This window comes from Gossypium arboreum, chromosome 12, assembly GCF_025698485.1.
Source record: "Gossypium arboreum isolate Shixiya-1 chromosome 12, ASM2569848v2, whole genome shotgun sequence".
In the NCBI taxonomy this organism is placed as follows: domain Eukaryota; kingdom Viridiplantae; phylum Streptophyta; class Magnoliopsida; order Malvales; family Malvaceae; genus Gossypium; species Gossypium arboreum.
The window spans coordinates 60596133-60613964 of NC_069081.1; the positions used below are offsets into that span (position 1 = coordinate 60596133).

The window sequence follows — 17832 nt, forward strand, 5'->3', positions numbered from 1 at the left end:
GGGCCCGTGTGGGTAAATTTCGCTGTTAAGCGAGAAGTAGATAGAGTTGACATGTTGCGCACATGACTTAGGTTGTTTTGGGCCTCGATGGGCTGAAATGGGTCGTGTGGGCCCAATGGGCTCGTAGGCCCACACAGATAAAATCTACGGTAAGTGAATATTGATGAACCGGGCTATGGTGTACACATAGCCGTATCTAAATTTGGGCTAAATGGGCCACACGAGCGTGTAGGCCCACTTCGGCCGAGTAACGGGCCTTAGGCCAAGTTGCACCGCTATGTTTATTTAGGTTACTTAGGTCGCTCGAGGAGAAAATAGACCCTCGATTGGGTCGTTAAAACCTCGACTTGTAAAATTACTGAAATACCCCCGTGTTGTAAAATTACCGAAATACCCCTAATTTGTGAAATTATCGAAATACCCTTGATTTGTGAAATTACCGAAATACCCCCAACTTGTAAAATTACTGAAATACCCCAGTTTTTAAAATTATTGAAATACCCTTATAGTGTAAAATTATCGAAATACCCCTGTAGGGTAAAATAACTATTTTGCCTTATGGGTAAATGACTGACTTAGACTATGAATTTGACCGATTTGACTATGATCATATGACTGTGTTTTAACTGACTTGATGGTGGTTGTACGGCTGATATGCTTTTAATACATGTTTAAATGATTGTTACTTAGCATGGCCATTTGGCATACACGTTTGATGATTGAGCATGACATACACGACACATTGCATGGGGTTGGGGCATTGATACGGAGGAAGTTCTGATAGGATCACATGAGTCTCACGAGATGACTGTGGATCCAGTATTGATCTATTAAGGTCGCATGGGTCGCACGAGACGACTGTGGACCGATGGACGGTTTAGTGCCGCTTAATCTGTGCCAACCTAAAAATGGCTCTGTGCCATCTTCACTATGGCTTTGTGCCAAACGTATTTACCTGTGACTATGTGCCTAACATACTTATTGATGACTCTGTGTCGATCATATTTACCCAAGGCTATGTGCCGATTATATTACTGTCGTTGATGGCTATGTGCCAAACATAATACAATTACCGATGGCTTTGTGCCAATTATAATACCGCTACTGAAGGCTCAGAGCCGCATATATACTAGCAGCTTTGTTGTGATTTCGGTTAGTGCCGCAATCGGTGCTAACATTGGTGTACTGGCTGGGTGGGTCGATTTTATCCCCACGTAAGTGTAGGGTTGGTACGGGTGGTGTGTTGGCTGGATCGTGGTGGGATGCACCCTCATACTGTTGCATATCTATTTATGAGATCTGTCACTGTATTGGGCTTAGGCCCACTTGTTTTATTATTGGTTTAGGCTTGGCCCAATTGATTCTGTTATGGGCTGTGACCCAAATGATATTATAATTGGCTTTGGCCCATGTATGCTCTGAACTGGACTGTACTATTACTGTTAAAGGGCTCTGACCCAGACTGCTTCTATTTCTGCATCGGTATACTAACTATTACTCTAGTAACGGAATTACACATTGAGTATTCATAAACTCACCCCGTTTATTAACTGTGCAGGTAATCCCCAACATTAGGAGGATCGGTGCTACGAGAGACTCGAAGATGGCCATACAACTGCCTTTGGACTTTATTTATGTTTTAATTCTGTTTTGGGTTTTCAACTTTTGCAATAAGGCCTCTTAAAGTTTCTAGATTTTAACTTTGGGTTTTATTTACTTTGATTTATAACTGTTTTTAAACAACACTACATTTTCGCAACATTCTGGGAACGGTTTCGCAACTTAGTTTTTAAACATCACGTTTTTGTAAATCAGTTACTTTTAAAATTAGCTTTCGCGACTTAAAAGAAATATTTGGAATAAAATTAATAACTTTTCAATGTACCACTTTATAAAATAAACTAATGTAACTGGGATTTTACTCAAGTTTTCAAATAAGAAGGGTTTTCAATGAAAACATGGTTTTCGAAAAACACTTCAATGTGACACGTCAGATTCGAGCCTAACTTCTAGGGTAGGTTTGGGGTGTTACAGTCTAAATCGGGCTGTTACACTCTCCATTATAACAGATTACTACAATCGACCAATAATTTCAAACCTCATAATAAACTTTCACATAAATTATGGGTATTCACATTTCAAGCATATATTTTAACATCTTTCAATTGTTTAAAGCTCATATCTTCCTATAGTCATTTTAATAGGCAATTATGTCACTCTTTCCTTTTTCTCATATTCGATAAATCATAATTTCCATGACTGAAACATGTTATATCATAACTCAATTTGGCCCGAAAGCCAATTACATGATCGCCAACCAAATTTACCATGTATTTCATACATCACAAGCATGGACCAATAATCACAAGGCTTTCACAAAAACATTCTCGTGGAAACCATGAACTCACAATGTCATGAAGTCAATGCTTATAAACTTATGTTCATACCTGTGCTAATTCGTAGTACTTACATTCTCTTTTCCTTCTTTGACATACCCCTGTTGAACCACTTAGAATACTAAAGGATACTCGGGAATCTCGTACAAAGAGTACTATACCAATGCTATATCCTAGATATGGTCTTAGATGTAATATTGTATCAATGCCCATAGCCTATCTATGGTCTTACACGAAGTCTCATATCGATGCCATATCCCAGATATGGTCTTACACATAATCTCAGTAAACCTAATGTCATGACATTTGTATCATATCTATTACTAAGGTTCAACCGGGACTTTCGCTGTATCGAATCTCTGTTAGTCATTTTTGTAGTATCGTACTCAATAGCATTCACATTTCATTTCAATATTATAGCATTTACCACAATTATACCAATTAAGCATTTATACATATATAATTTAATGCTTATTAAACATAAAAACTTACCTCAGCATAAAAATGGAGAAAAGGACATAACCGTCAAATACTTGTTTTTCCCCGTTCTAATTTAGAACCTCATTTTTCTTGATCTATAATATCACATTTAACTTATTTAATCGTTATACTATTCAAATCAGCCCAAAATCACATTATGGCAAAAATTGTAACAGCCCGAATTAGACCCTAATTGAAACGGTGGTTTCGGGACCACAAATCTGAGTCAGAAAAATATTTAAAAATTAATTATGTGTTTATTTTGTGTGAAATTTTCGTGCTTTAATTTTATCGTTTGAGTATTCGATTAAATAAAAGGACTTAATCGCGTAAATTAAAAAATTGGTAGTTTAATGTATAAAAGGCCGAATTGCTATTGGCTTTATAAATGGAAGCCTTTAAGTGGTAAGTAGCCCACTGACATATTAAATGGACGGTAGTGGACATATATTAAATGGTTTTGTTATAATTTTAGTATGGTTAAATAAGTAAATTAAATTATAAGTTAATAAAAAATATATTATAACATAAAACATAAAAAAAAAGAAAGAAAGAAAGCCAAGTTCATATTATTTATTCATTGTTGAAACTAAACAAAAGAAAGAAAAAGAAAAGAAACTAGGGTTTGACCATAGTTAAGCTCAATCAAGGTATGTAGCTAGTTCGATTTTTGATAATTTTTACATTTTTGAGATCGTTGCTTCGAGTACTACAAAACCCATGCTTAAATTTTTTATTTTGGTGAATATTTTGAGTTATGCCATTGATGAGAGCTTGTGATTTTTGTTGTTTGATGATGAAATATGAAAGATATGTTTTAGATTAACATGTTTTGTATTGGAGTTTTTGATGATTTTGAGTAATTAGGACTAAATTGCAAAAATAAAAATTTGAGGGACTAAAATGTGAAATAAATGAAATATATGGACTTTTATAATTATGAGTAAGATTTGGCCTAAGATGGGTATAGGGAAATTTTGCATATTTTGTGTTTTGTACAATAAGGACTAAATTGTAAAAAGTGTAAACGTTAGGGGTAAAATAGTAATTTGCCCATTTATGTGCTTTTGGACTAAATTGAATGAAAATATGTTTGAATGAGCTTAATTTGAATATGTTTAGATTAAGAACCAAAAAAATCGGATTTGGATCGGGAGAAAACGAAAGTCGTCGACTAGCTGTCCCGTTCTGTTTTACATTGTCCGAGGTAAGTTTATAAGCAAATAGACGTATTTAATTTTAATTAAATGCTAAGTATATATATGCTGAAAACATAAGAATTTTATATATGCTATTTTTGAATGTGTATAAGCTTGGTAATCATGTTCATGCATTCGTTTCGACCGAGTTACGACGTCCAAAAGCCCCGTGTGAACCTTAGGAATAGTTAGGATACATATGTCATAACATATGATTCTGATATGTGATGTGTGAGTAAGACCATGGCATCAATATGTGATTCCGATATATGTGTGCGAGTAAGACCCTGTATGGGACAGTGGCATCGATATGTGATTACATGTAAGACCACGTCTGGGACGTTGGCATTGTACTATATGTGTGATTATCTGAGTCTCCTACCAATTCCGAATGGTTTGTCGGGCAATGATATGTTGTGAATGAATGTGTAAATCGAGCTAAATGGCCAAGTATGAATTAGCTTGTTGTTACTTGAAACAAGGTAAGTATGTGACTTGGTCTTGTTAGAAATTATGTGTGATACAAATGAGAATTTCATGTGAACTTAGTAAGAATATTCGGCCTTATGAATACACTATATAAATTTTATGGAATTGATACTTGATATATGTAGATTTGACCATGCATATTCGGTCAAATATAAAGTTTATGTCCCTAATGTTTTATTATGATTTTCGAGCTTGTTTATATGAGTATATGTATAATTGGTTAAATAATAACATTATGGCTTTGAAAGTTGAATGACATTTGGTCAATCTGCTTAAGTGAGTATTCAGCCAAGGTAAGGAATGTGTATGAAAATGTATTAATTATGAAATAAATAATTTGAGATTAAGCATGTAAAGCTAATGCAATTCGGTTTAGTTTAAAAATAAACTGATTATATCATTGGATTGTTTATTTGCTTATGACTTACTAAGCTATGATAGCTTACTCTGTGTGTACATGTTTACTCTATTTTATAGATTTTGGATTCAAATTACAAGCTCAAGCTCGGGGGTCATTAGCAAAGTTTATCACACTATCCACTGTTTCAGTACTTAATAGTTAAACTCGAATTATGGCATGTATAGGCTAGATTATGTTTTGAGATGTTGGATTTTGGTTATGTTGCTTGTGGTTTACGTACACCTTGGTTATAATGTTATGTTCCTTGAATGCATGGTATTGTGGTAGGTATTATATGCTTGAAAAAGATGATGAATTTTGATATTCATGAGTATGCTTCGGTTATGGTTATGTTTGGACAGAAGTACATGTGGATTTGGTTAACTTGTTTAAGATGTGTAATTGACTTGTGAATTGGTTTATAGACAACAATTGAGGTGTTTTTATAATCGGCTAGTGATAGGTAAAACATATACATAAGCATATGAAATGATAATGGAGTGATCGATTGAGGTTATATTTAATAACCGAATTATGGATTAGTTAATAGGGTGGAATAAATTTTCATTTCATATGTGTTGGATTGTTTATTAAATCATAAATGTAACTTGTTATAAAGCTTTATTTGAGTGCGTTTGGGGTGTCTTTATATATATATATATAACCAAATGAATTATAGTTATTATGTTACCTTGGTTAAGATGATTAAGTATGTTTTATATGTGATGGTAATGATATAAAATAAATTCATATGTACATTTGAATAAAAGTTGGTATGAAATGCTCAATGTATTTGATTATTAATTGGTAATATATTTATATTTATGTGAACTATGGGTGATTATAATATTAATGGTTATATATATGTACATGTAGTCTTGGTGCGAGATTATATCAAAGTAAATCCTAGACTTATGATGATTGTTAATTGAGCTAAGGTATATCCTGTATTAGTTAGGTAAAAATCAAGATATATGTATGGGGTAAATTCGGTGTTCATTTGTGGACTATATAAGTGATATGTATGATACTTGGTTTTTTTTGGTAAGTTAAACATATTTGGACTTAGATATATATATGAGAAGATTGGATTAATTATAAAGGATATGTGTGCTTGGGTATTCAGTCATGATATGTTAATTGTGCTCTTATATATTTTTTACATGTATGTGTATGTGCTTTTATTGTGGTTGATATGCGTATGTGAAGGGCTATATAAATTCATTAGTTAATTGTAAATTTATGAATATGTACTAGTGATTTATGCTAGCTGAATAGGTAAAGAAATGATATGGGTTTTATACATAACCTTCGGTAATGTTGGTTTTGCTTATGAAATTGGGTTAATAATTTGTACCTATATAACGTGAATTATTTGAGTGTAAAAAAAATGTTTTTTGTATTATGATTAATAATGCCTCGTAACCCCATACCGGCGACGGAAACGGGTTAGGGGTGTTACAAAAATTACATTTTTCCTTTAAAGTTTCATATTTTTACATTTTAGTCCCTAGGCTCGTAAAATGAAATGTACTCAATTTCTTCAATCCACATGCCTAGCCGAATCTTATACATGCTTATAGCAGCCTACATTCTTTTTTATTCACATTTTAACACCCATTTTACAACTTTTTACAAATAGGTCCTTTTTAGGCATTTTTATCGAAAATCACTTAGCAAAAGTCATTTATCTAACAACTAACATGCATTTTCTACAATTAAACATCAAAATACATACATTTTCAACATGGGTCAAACCCTAGGCTTCAACCATTTCTCAAATTAGTACTATAAATAGGTAGATCATGTTACAAGGATTTTAAAAACATAAAAATCACTAAAAACAGGGCTGGAACGGACTTACAATCTGTGACATCCCTAAATTGACCCTAGCCGGAAAGTGGTTTCGGGATCACTAAACCGAGTCATAAAAATAATTAACCATCATAATTGATGCTCATTATATGTATACAAGCATGTGTGAAAATTTCATGTTTGGATTTTGTTAATTGTAAGTGAATTTTTATCAAATAGGACTTATGTGAGAAAATTTAGAAATGTGCTAGGCAAATGTAAGGTGGCCTATTAATACATGTGGGAAGGTGTTGTCCTTGCATGTCAAATTAGCCAAAATGAAGCAAGATGGCCGGCCATGCTATGGGTGGAAACATGTCTCCAACATGTTAGACTAGTGATGCATGTAGGAAACAATAAAATAAGAAAGTTAGCATTAAAGAAATGGAAAAAGGAAAATGATGATAACAAAAAAAAAAGAGTGTGGATGCTTTCCCCCTTGCCGTACATGAGAGAAACAAAAGCAAAGAAAGAAAGAAAAAAAAGTTTTGTTGCTCATCCTTGGTGTCTTGGCCGAATAGAAGAGGGAAATTGATAAAGGAAGAAAGGAGAAATTTGGTTATGTTTTGTTCTTCTTGTCAAGAACTAAAGGAAGAGAAAAAGGGGGGAGAAGAAGCTAGGTATTCGGTCTTCTACTTGTTTGATTGAGGTAAGTTTTAAGTAAATTCTTTGAGATTTCATAAAAATTTAGTTGATGGATAGGTCTTTGATTGAGCCCATGTGTGTATTTAGATCCTTGTGGTGATTTGGCCATTCGGCTAAGGTAGGAAACTTAGAAGATGATTTCTATTCCTTGTGTTTTGTGAGTAGGGAGCTTAGATTAAAGTTGAATAAGGGAATATGTGTATTGAGGATTTTGGTAATATGGAAATTGGCTATGAGAGTGTGCATGTGGTCACTTGCGAATGTGGGTGTTAAGGTTAGTAGGTTGGCCTAATTCTTGCATTAGAAACTCATGAACTTGATTTAAATACTTTAAATTTATGGTAGTTAAATGGAATTGAAAGGATCTATTCGACCATAGTAGCTATTGAGGGTTTAAGTTTGTGATTCGTGTTAAATTTGATGATAGGAAGAAAAATTGGCTTGTGTATGTGTAGTTGCTTAATGTGAATTTGGGTAACCTTTCTTGTAACATTAGCATTTTAAAAGTGGCTAATAGGATTTTAATGAAAATTATGCCAAGGCCGAATGTATCATGAAATGAATAAAATGCTACATTGTGCTTATATGTATATTCGGCCAAGGAAGCATGATATGAAGCTTGATAAGCTTGAAAGACGAATGACCGAATTAGCTATAGGTCATGTAAGGGTTAATTTTATGCATACGTGAGTGTGTGGCATTAGTAGTTAATGGTATTCGCATTATTTAACTAAGAATTTAAAATGAATGTTTGAAAGTTAAATAGGTCACCCAAGTGACCGAATGTGTTAAAAGCAAAATATGGTTGCCGTATGTGTGTGTTTGATTGAGAAGTAAATTTGTTTGATTTAGCTCAAGAACTCAAAGGATCAAAGTTGGACAAGGGAAAGACAAAGTAATTGAATAGCCGTTGAAGACGTGCGATAACATCCGAGGTAAGTCATAAAGCATATATTTGGTATTGATTTAAATGATCATAATATATATGCAATTGTGTTTAATGAATTGATGTGTAAGTGGAAATGTATGTGTATGGAATGATGCCATCGTTGAATGTATAAAGGTAGTAAAATGCATAAAGTATTGGTCTTGGCACTAAGTGTGCGGGTATAAATGGACACGGTGACAAGATTGGCACTAAGTGTCTTGGGTTTAAAATTTGTACAGCACTAAGTGTGCGAATTTGATTATATAGCACTATGTGTGCGAGCTGATTATATAGCACTAAGTGTGCGGACTTATTATATGCTTTTGCATCACTATTGGCACTGAGTGTGCGATATTATCGAGTTGATCACGGACAGCGGATCGGGTAAGTACCTCGAGCTCATGACGAATAGAGAATACGTTCATGCTTGGGGTTGAATTGGTAAGCCTTAAATCTATGTGATGATTGAAATTGTATGGTTGTGCTGGAAATTGAGTTAATGTGTAAAATGCTTCGATTATCTTGTTGTGTAGAATATGAAATGTGGATGTATGAATTGGTACGAGATTGGACCGAAAGGTTCGAGGTATTATGGTATAGATTCGATATGGACGAGTACCTAGTTTCATTTGTTGTACATGTAGTAGTAATTTTATCGATGGATTGACGAATGCTTATGACTTACTGAGTTGTAAACTCACTCGGTGTTGTCTTGTCACCCATTTTAGGTCTCGGGACTCGTCTTTATGCGTGCTCGGAACCGTCGTTGAAGTCATCACACCGGCTGAAATCTTGTGGTATTGCTTTTTTGTTGTTGAAGAACATTTGGCATGTATAGGCTATTATATTTTGTCGATTTGTGGGATTGTAAACTTTAAGCCATGTGAAAATGGCCTATGTGGTCGTCGAGTGGGATGCTAGAACCTATAGCCACGAGTCTTAGAAACTCAAATTTTGTTAAGGTGGCCATAATTTGTGTCATGTATGATGGATGATTAAGGCCAAGGAAAAATTCATGAAATTGGCATAGTCTACTGCAGTAACTGTTGCGGACAGCAGCAGTGAGATGAGATTGAAAATCACTAAAAATAGTAGAAGTAGAATTAAATAGTGAGTAAATTATGGAACTGAACCTTGATGAATCTATTTTTATATGGACGAAACGAAACGACCATATGAGCAGTATACCGGGAATTATTAAAGTTCTCGTGAGACAGGGCCAGAACAATTTCTGGGTCCCCTGTCGCGACTTTGAAAATTTACCATAAATTATCCAGAAAGAATTAGGAGTCATGCCTTATATGTACAGATTCCATTTTTAGTATAGTTTCATTAGAAATAAACGGCACCAGTATTAAAGCCCTGTACAGAAAGATATTCAAGTTGTAACGCGCGGAGGTCAGAGCAGTCGATCCCTGTAACATGGGTGACTTTAACTAATAAACTGTACCAATTGGCCCAACCAAAAATTCTAAAAATAAATCCATGGATGGATATATGAGTCTAAATTCAGGGAAAATTTATGAAACCAGTTTCCGAGTTATGGAACTCGAGATATGATTTTTAAGGCGACGGTGATGCAGCTTTCCAGCCTGTCCAGAAATGCCAAATTGGTCGGTACTTTTAGAGGATTTGTCTCGTTAACCCCTCGTGTCCGACACCGACGTCGGTCACGAGTTAGGGGTGTTACACAATCGAGCTTGGAAGCTTGACAAACCCTAGCCATGGTTTTCTCTTGTGAATTTCGGCCATGGGAGGAAAATGGACAAAAATTGGCTTATTTTGGTTTTTTAATTCATTTAATTACCAAATTACTAAAATACCCTTAATGAAAAACTTTAGAAACATACCTAACCATGTCCATTTTTGTCCACCAACTTAACAAATGGTCTAATTACCATTTAAGGACCTCCAATTTAAAATTTCATAACAATTTGACACCTTTAACCTATAGAACTCACATTTTGCACTTATTACAATTTAGTCCTTTTGACCAAATTGAGTGCCCAAACATCAAAATTTTTGAACGAAATTTTCACGAAATCATTCCATAAAACTGTAGACTATAAAAATATGATAAAAATAAATTTTTCTATGTCTGATTCGTGGTCCCAATATCACTGTTCCGACTAGACCCAAAATCGGAATGTTACATAAACTTCTTCCCTCGACTCTAACGGGACCGCAACAAAATTCAAAGAGCTAATATATTCTGTACATTTCATATCACCAATTATATCAGCAACTTCAAAGAGCTGACAAACCACATTTCTCCATATGAATTCCATCATCTTGTAGAAACTGTTACCTTCATTTCTGCCTCATTCTCATTCTCGTTTTTGTCCTCGTCACTATGGTCTACAAATGGTCGTTTCAATCTCTAGAATATCTCATCTAGGGACTCCGAATTAGATGAGCTCAAACGAGGGATGATAAGTTTTACTTTCTGATTCTAGCGTAGGGGAAGAAAGCTTTTAGCCTCAATGTTTGCTTTAATACTTTGAAAATCGGATTTCATCGATCGTCATGTTATGGCCAATCTAAAGGATGGCAATCCCTTCTGGTTACCAAAATGAGATTTTATGATTATGTTATTTTGCACTGTTTTCTGATTTGATACATGTTGACTCTATTCTTTTATCATCACAGTATACTTATTGCTGATGGCTTCTTTGCTTGTGCCATATTGATAGGTCTATTCTTTTAAAGGTCTTAACGGAGATCCCTTTACACCATCGATGGTTGAAGTTGTTGCCTTCATTTCAACAACCGTACAATCCTGAGCAGTTCATTTTGAGTCAGAAACTGAGCATCATTTGACTATAGGTTTTAGATGAAAAAGAAAGATTCTTTCTATATATGATTCATAGAAACTTCTATTAGTTTCCATACAATAAAGTAAATTGATAGATTCTTTGCAGATCGATTACATACTGTCATATCCTTGCCAGACTCGATATCAGCACCATTGAAATTCCTTGCCAATGGGATAAATTGTTCACCAACCTTGCATCCTTGTTCGAGCCAAGATCGTTTTGTAAATAGGGCAACTTATTAAATCCTCATCATATGTCTAAATAATTCTTAGCAAGGAATTTAAGCCAAGACAACAGATATTTGCAGAATTCATAAATCAATGCTACTATTTTACCATAATAATACTTTCTTTTGTTATTACCAGATTCATAGTAGTAATTACCTATTTTACTATCTTTATGTTTTACAGTCATAATGTGTCACATGAATAGAAAAGTTACAACCAATAGCTAGTAACCGATAGTAATATCATGCAAATGTCAAATACACTTCTTAAACTTCATTTCTTATTTCTGAAAAACTAATTTAGAAATTTAAGAGTATTTATATAGATGGTTGAGAAGAATGAAGCATTGGGTTCCTTACCCTTTTGTAGGATAGTTAATCCCGAGGAATCAAATCCATCCATATTATCAGCTTCAGTTTGAAATCGCAGTCTCTTCCAATTCCCAAAAAAAACCAACTACACAAAGGGACAACATCATCAATGTTCCCCATCATTGTAACAACAAGTTCAAATATAACTACCAAGAGTTATGCCAAGAGAATGATGAAACTTATCACACATGCCTAGTTTGATGGTAAAGCACCTAGGTTCCAGGTTTTGAGCATAGTAAAAAAAAATAGGACCAAATATGATAAAATGCAGTATATTGTGCCAGCAAAATTTAGAAACTAGAAGTTTACACAAGTTTTAGATCAGACACGAAACTCATAAAAAAATACAGTAGACAAGAAAAAATAACACTGGGAACCAAAAGCTACTTTACTAAAATTGCATTGATATTACAGACAAGTATCATGATCTCTTTACAAAAATTCCAAAGTTTACCGAATAAGTGTCCACTCATGAATTGACTAAAAGCGGAGGTGTAGCATGGCTTATAATAAAAAGTTCAGCTAATCAGACTAGAGCACGCTAACACTTTTATTTTCCCCTATAAACCAAAAAAGGTTTTAACATTTTGAAACAACTTAAGAAGATATTTTTATGTCTTTATCACTTCAATTAGTTTTCCTATTACAGATCATATCAAAAATGGCAATCTTGCAAATCAAGAGGGCCAAGCCATAAGTATTAGAGTCACTAGACATACTGCTAACCAGTGAATGCTATAGGAGAATTACCTTCTCGAATATGGTTTTTTTACCACCACGGTTAATAAGATTAAGCAAGTTGTATGAAATCAGAGGAGCATATCGAGCAACTATCCTAGTAGAGTTTTTAATGAGTAAATTGAATTTCAAAAGAAAAAATAAAGTAAAAAAGAAAAAAAATAGATCTCCAATGAACAACTTATGAACATATCATGATCAAGCTGACTGAGCTAGTCCTCCATCGTGTTAATGAGTAAAACATTAACATTCCTATCTTGAATAAAGAGTAATATGTGCAGATGCACATATACATCAGAGGTATAAAAGCAAAGACCTAGAAGAAGAAGTAATCACCAGAAAAGTAGGGAAAGAAGAGGATAGTGCAGAAGAGAATAAGTTATATATAATGGCATATAAAATGCAAATATGATGTCAATGGAAACTGTTACCAACTCCATGCAAAGGTGAGGTAATTTTGAAGTGGAAACGTATAAAAGGAAAGAAAGAAGATTAAGGACAACATAATGCCAAATTAACATTTTAAAAGACCTACCATTTCTTGCCCAATCAAAAAATAAAACCAAGATTACAATATCTCTATGAAATTACACAAGAAAAATAAAAAAATTTTACATGTACAAGCACCTCCTGCTTCTTTACTGAATATATAAGGATAGAGAAAATAGATAGGTCAACTCCTCTGGGTAAAAGTGTAGTCTCAGCTAGGAGAATCGTTGCAGGCATGATTCCAAGTACAATAGCCAAGACCTTCCTTAGTTGTTTCCTTAGGATGCATAGCCAAATAAATTCTGCAAAAGGAACACTACTTAGTTCAAGCATAGCAGATAAAAGCCTCTTATAAAACATCTTGTTTTCAACGATACAAAAGCCATTATATCCATCCTTAAAGGACTTGAAACTGTTGGAGGATTGCAATGGTCCCTGTCTATCAAAAACTGGTTGCAACAAGTTCAACCGAAAGATTGTTTGTAACACCCCTCACCCGTTTCTATCATCAGAACAAGGTTACGGAGCATTACTAGAATTTACAAATTAATTTCACGTAATTCATGTCAATTACTGTTCATATCTAAAACTATTCATATTGTCCCTTGACTGGACCCTCGAAGCCCAATATAAACATTAGAATCAAGTTGGGACTAAATCGGGAACTTAAAGAATTTTTCTTGAAATTTTCAAATTTTTTCCTAGATGCAGGGTATACACACCCGTGTGGTCAAGGGATACACCCATGTGACCATAGGACACGCCCGTGCTGTAGGCCATGTCTGACCCCGTGTAACTCTCTGACTTATGCCACACCGCCAGCCACATGCCCGTGTGCTAGGCCATGTGGTCAATTTAATTTTCCAAAATTGAGTGTAGGTTTCACACAGCCAAAACACAAGCCCGTGTTCCAGGCCGTGTAGTACACACGGCTGAGATACACACCCTTGTCTCTGCCCGTGTGCTCAATTCTGAGCATTTTGTTTCTCAAATTTAAGATACAGAGGACACACGCTCGTGTGTCTACCCATGTAAAAAAAATAAAGCTATTTCCTAGCTTTATTTCTCACCCAAATTTGCCAATAACCTACACCAAAACTTACAAGTATATACCAGGCATTTTAAGCATTAAATTCAAGCCAAGTCTAGCATCTAATATGATATATTATGATATGCATTTATGTTTATATTCTTACCTTTGTTTAACCTATATGTAAAGCATAACTTGATCAACCATACTTAATACACTTAACACATAGGTATTTGTCATAATATAACCTTATAAATATACCAAAAAAAGTCATTACTAGCCATTTCAATGGCTAGATTACAAACAACATTTACAAGACAACAATGGCTAAGTTACCTAAACATGCCATTATACCAAAATAAGTTTATTATTTATACCAAAACAAGCTAGTGGATAGTGTGATGACGCACCGACCAATCTCCAACCTTCGCAAGCTTTCGTGCACTACAAAACAGAGAAAATAAAACCTAGTAAGCATATAATGCTTAGTAAGTTCATATAACAGGAATTAAAACCTACCAATCACATTTATTAATATTAAAATACAATTAACATGCTTTTCATCAATTTGGCAAGTCTACCTAAACACATATACTCAATCAAGCAAGTTAGTCATAAAATATATTTGCACATCAAATAAGCATAGATGTGCTCATCATATAACCCTTCATCAAATAGTTCAGAAGCATTCAGGGCATATTTCTATTTATCTCATCATTTTCTCATGTCGAGAGTTTTATCCATTGAATTATTAAAATATCGATGGATACTCAAATAGTACACTCAAGGTGTACAAATCTGTAAACCATCAATTCATAATCAGGGATACCTATTAAGGTACTCAATCAGGAAGCACACTCTCGAGCTACATATCAGGATGCTCAGAAGAGCCATGTAACAGGACACTTATCTGGGCTAATCAGGAAACTCATAAGAGTTTTATTCAAGGAGCTCAAAAAGCTTATCAGTTATCTCCGAAGAGATAATATCAGGGAGCACCGGATAAGGTAACAGGGAGTTCAAGCAAGCCATGTTAAGAAACTCTTAAGAGTTCATATCAGGACGCTCACGTAGAGTTGAGTTTGTGTCCATACTATATGTTGTATCACAACCGATTGAAACATATAACAGGACGCTCACAAAGAGCTGCGATAGTGCGCAACACATGCTAAATCACTATTGATCAGGATGCTCACAAGAACTATATATCAGGATGCTCGAGAGGGCTATATCAGGATTATTCGTCCAAGCTAAATCTTGTCTGCAACATATACAGAATCACATTCGCATACGGGAAATCATACGTATCCATCAATTTTCATTATTCCTGCGAAACTTAACATTTTAAATACATTTCCAATCATGTAATCATTTCATGTATTTATAACATCCATATAAATCACATAAACATATACCACATTCTAATCAAATACAACATTCATTTGAAACATATTAACATGCATAATTAAGTTACATAAATTTACCTCGATAATAGTTCGTATAAGAGAATTTACTATACTAATACCTCGATCTAGCTTCGAATTTGAGTTATCCGAATCTATATTAATGAATTTAATCATCAATTTCATACAATTTATATTCAATTGAATTTATTTTACACTCTAGGTAAAATTACCATTTTGCCCCTAAACTTTTCATAAATTTTAATTTCGTCCCTAGGCTCGGAAAATGAAGTTCATACAATTTAATCCATATTCCAAGCCTAACCAAAATTTTAGTATAACTTTTACAATACATGTATTTCACAAAATCCAAAATTTTTCTTCAATATTTTTACAACTTTACAAGTTAGTCCCTAAATAAAAATTTTTCAAAATTGACTTTCTAAAAGTTGTTTATCTATCAACAACCTTTCATTTTCTACCATAAATTTCAAATTTTCAGCATATTCATCAATGGAAATATTTATATACTTTGATAACTTTTCAAATTGATCCCCAATCTAGATAGATTAGGTTATCCCAATCTCAAAAATATAAAAATTACTAAAAACAGGACAAGAATACTTACCCAATAAAGCTTGATTAGTTTCCTTTCTCTCTCCTAGGTTTTCCATGCAAATTTTGGGGAAGATGATGAAAATAAGATGATATTTTCTATTATCATCTTTTAATTAATTTAATTTCCAATTTAGTCATTGCCCTTTTCTAAATTTCCATGGATGAATGATCTAAAAATATCTACTAACTTTTCATTAATGATCTAATTACCATATAAGGACCTCAATTTTTGAATTTCATAGCTATTTGATCCTTCTAGCTACTAGAATTCAACTTTTTCATTTTATGTAATTTAGTCCTTTTTGTAATTAAGCACATAATTGGTAAAATTTTCTTATCAGAATTTTCATATGACATTTCTATCATAATGCAGACTATATAAATTTATTAAAATAAATTTTCTTTGTGGCTCGGATTTGTGGTCCTGAAATCACTATTCTGATTTCACTGAAAATGGGCTGTTACTTAGTTAAAGGCATCTTTATGAAAATGATCTATGGCAAAACTTTAATGAGAACACACACACACGGAGCTCCAAAAAGAACAAAGTTTTTGGGTCTTCCCAAAAAAAACCAAAAGCAAAGAATAATGAAACAAGGCAACTACTAATTCTAAAATATAAAAACAAGAGAGCTCCAATTACCCATTTTATCCAAGAGCATTCCTATTTTCCCAAAGTGACCATATCTAAAACTTGAAACATATTTCCTGAAATGACATCATATATGAATAATAAAGGTTCAAAAAACACAACTAGAACATGAAAAATCTATAACAAAAAAAAAGACAACAAGGTTAGAAGGACACCATCCAATTAAATTGCGATGTTCGTAGTTTTTTTACTATATCTTCAAGCTAAAGAGCCTATGTAACATAAGCCATGTACTTACTGTAAAACCAGCCATGTGTAAGATACAAAAATGCAAATGCTCCAAATAAAATGCTAGATTGAAGTCTTTATGCACCCTATTCAGTCTAGGAATTAATGTAACACCCAAACCCGGCCTAAATGTTATGGCCGAATCTGGCATGTCACATCAAAGTATTTTTAAAAAATTGATCTTTTTAGTAAAAATACATTACTGAGTTTAAATCCTTTTATAATTATTTAACAAAAGTTCTCGTCAAAACGTTTACCTTATTATGGTTAAAAGAAATATAATAAAGAATGAGTCTGTTAGTTTGGTGGTTAAGTAGAGTATTGGAGTGTTGGAGGTCCTGTGTTCAATTCTTTGTGATGGCATGGAGATAGTGGTTATCAAAAAATAATTTGATTATTTTTTGGCTACATAGGCCACACGAGTGTATGGGCCCACTTTGGTCAAGTAATGGGCCTTGAGTCCATTTACACTGTTATGATCATTTAGGTTATCTGTGTTGTTCGAGGCGACTGTAAACTTTCAGAGAGATCATTATTTGAACCTAATACCCCTGTAGGGTGAAATGACTGTAATGCCCCTATAGGGTAAAATAACCGTAATACCCTTGTATGGTAAAATGATGATTATTCCCTTATGTTCCGTATGGCTGATGTGCTAATGATTTACATATATGATTGTACTGAGTATGACTTTGTATACACGTAATATTTATGACATGACATACTGCATGGGATTGGGATTTTGATATATATGAAGTACTGTACTGGTGACTATGTCACATTCACTGTTACTAGTGGCTATGCCACAATTACTGATACTGGTGGCTTTGCCACATTTACTGTTTCTAGCAGCTATGCTGCATTATTAT

At 33.8% G+C, this 17832-nt stretch overlaps 1 pseudogene; it reads right to left on the bottom strand.

The window, feature by feature from the left end:
* Positions 1-10585: 10585 nt before the first annotated feature.
* LOC108472632 (uncharacterized) overlaps positions 10586-17832 on the bottom strand; it is a 52011-nt pseudogene continuing 44764 nt past the window's right edge.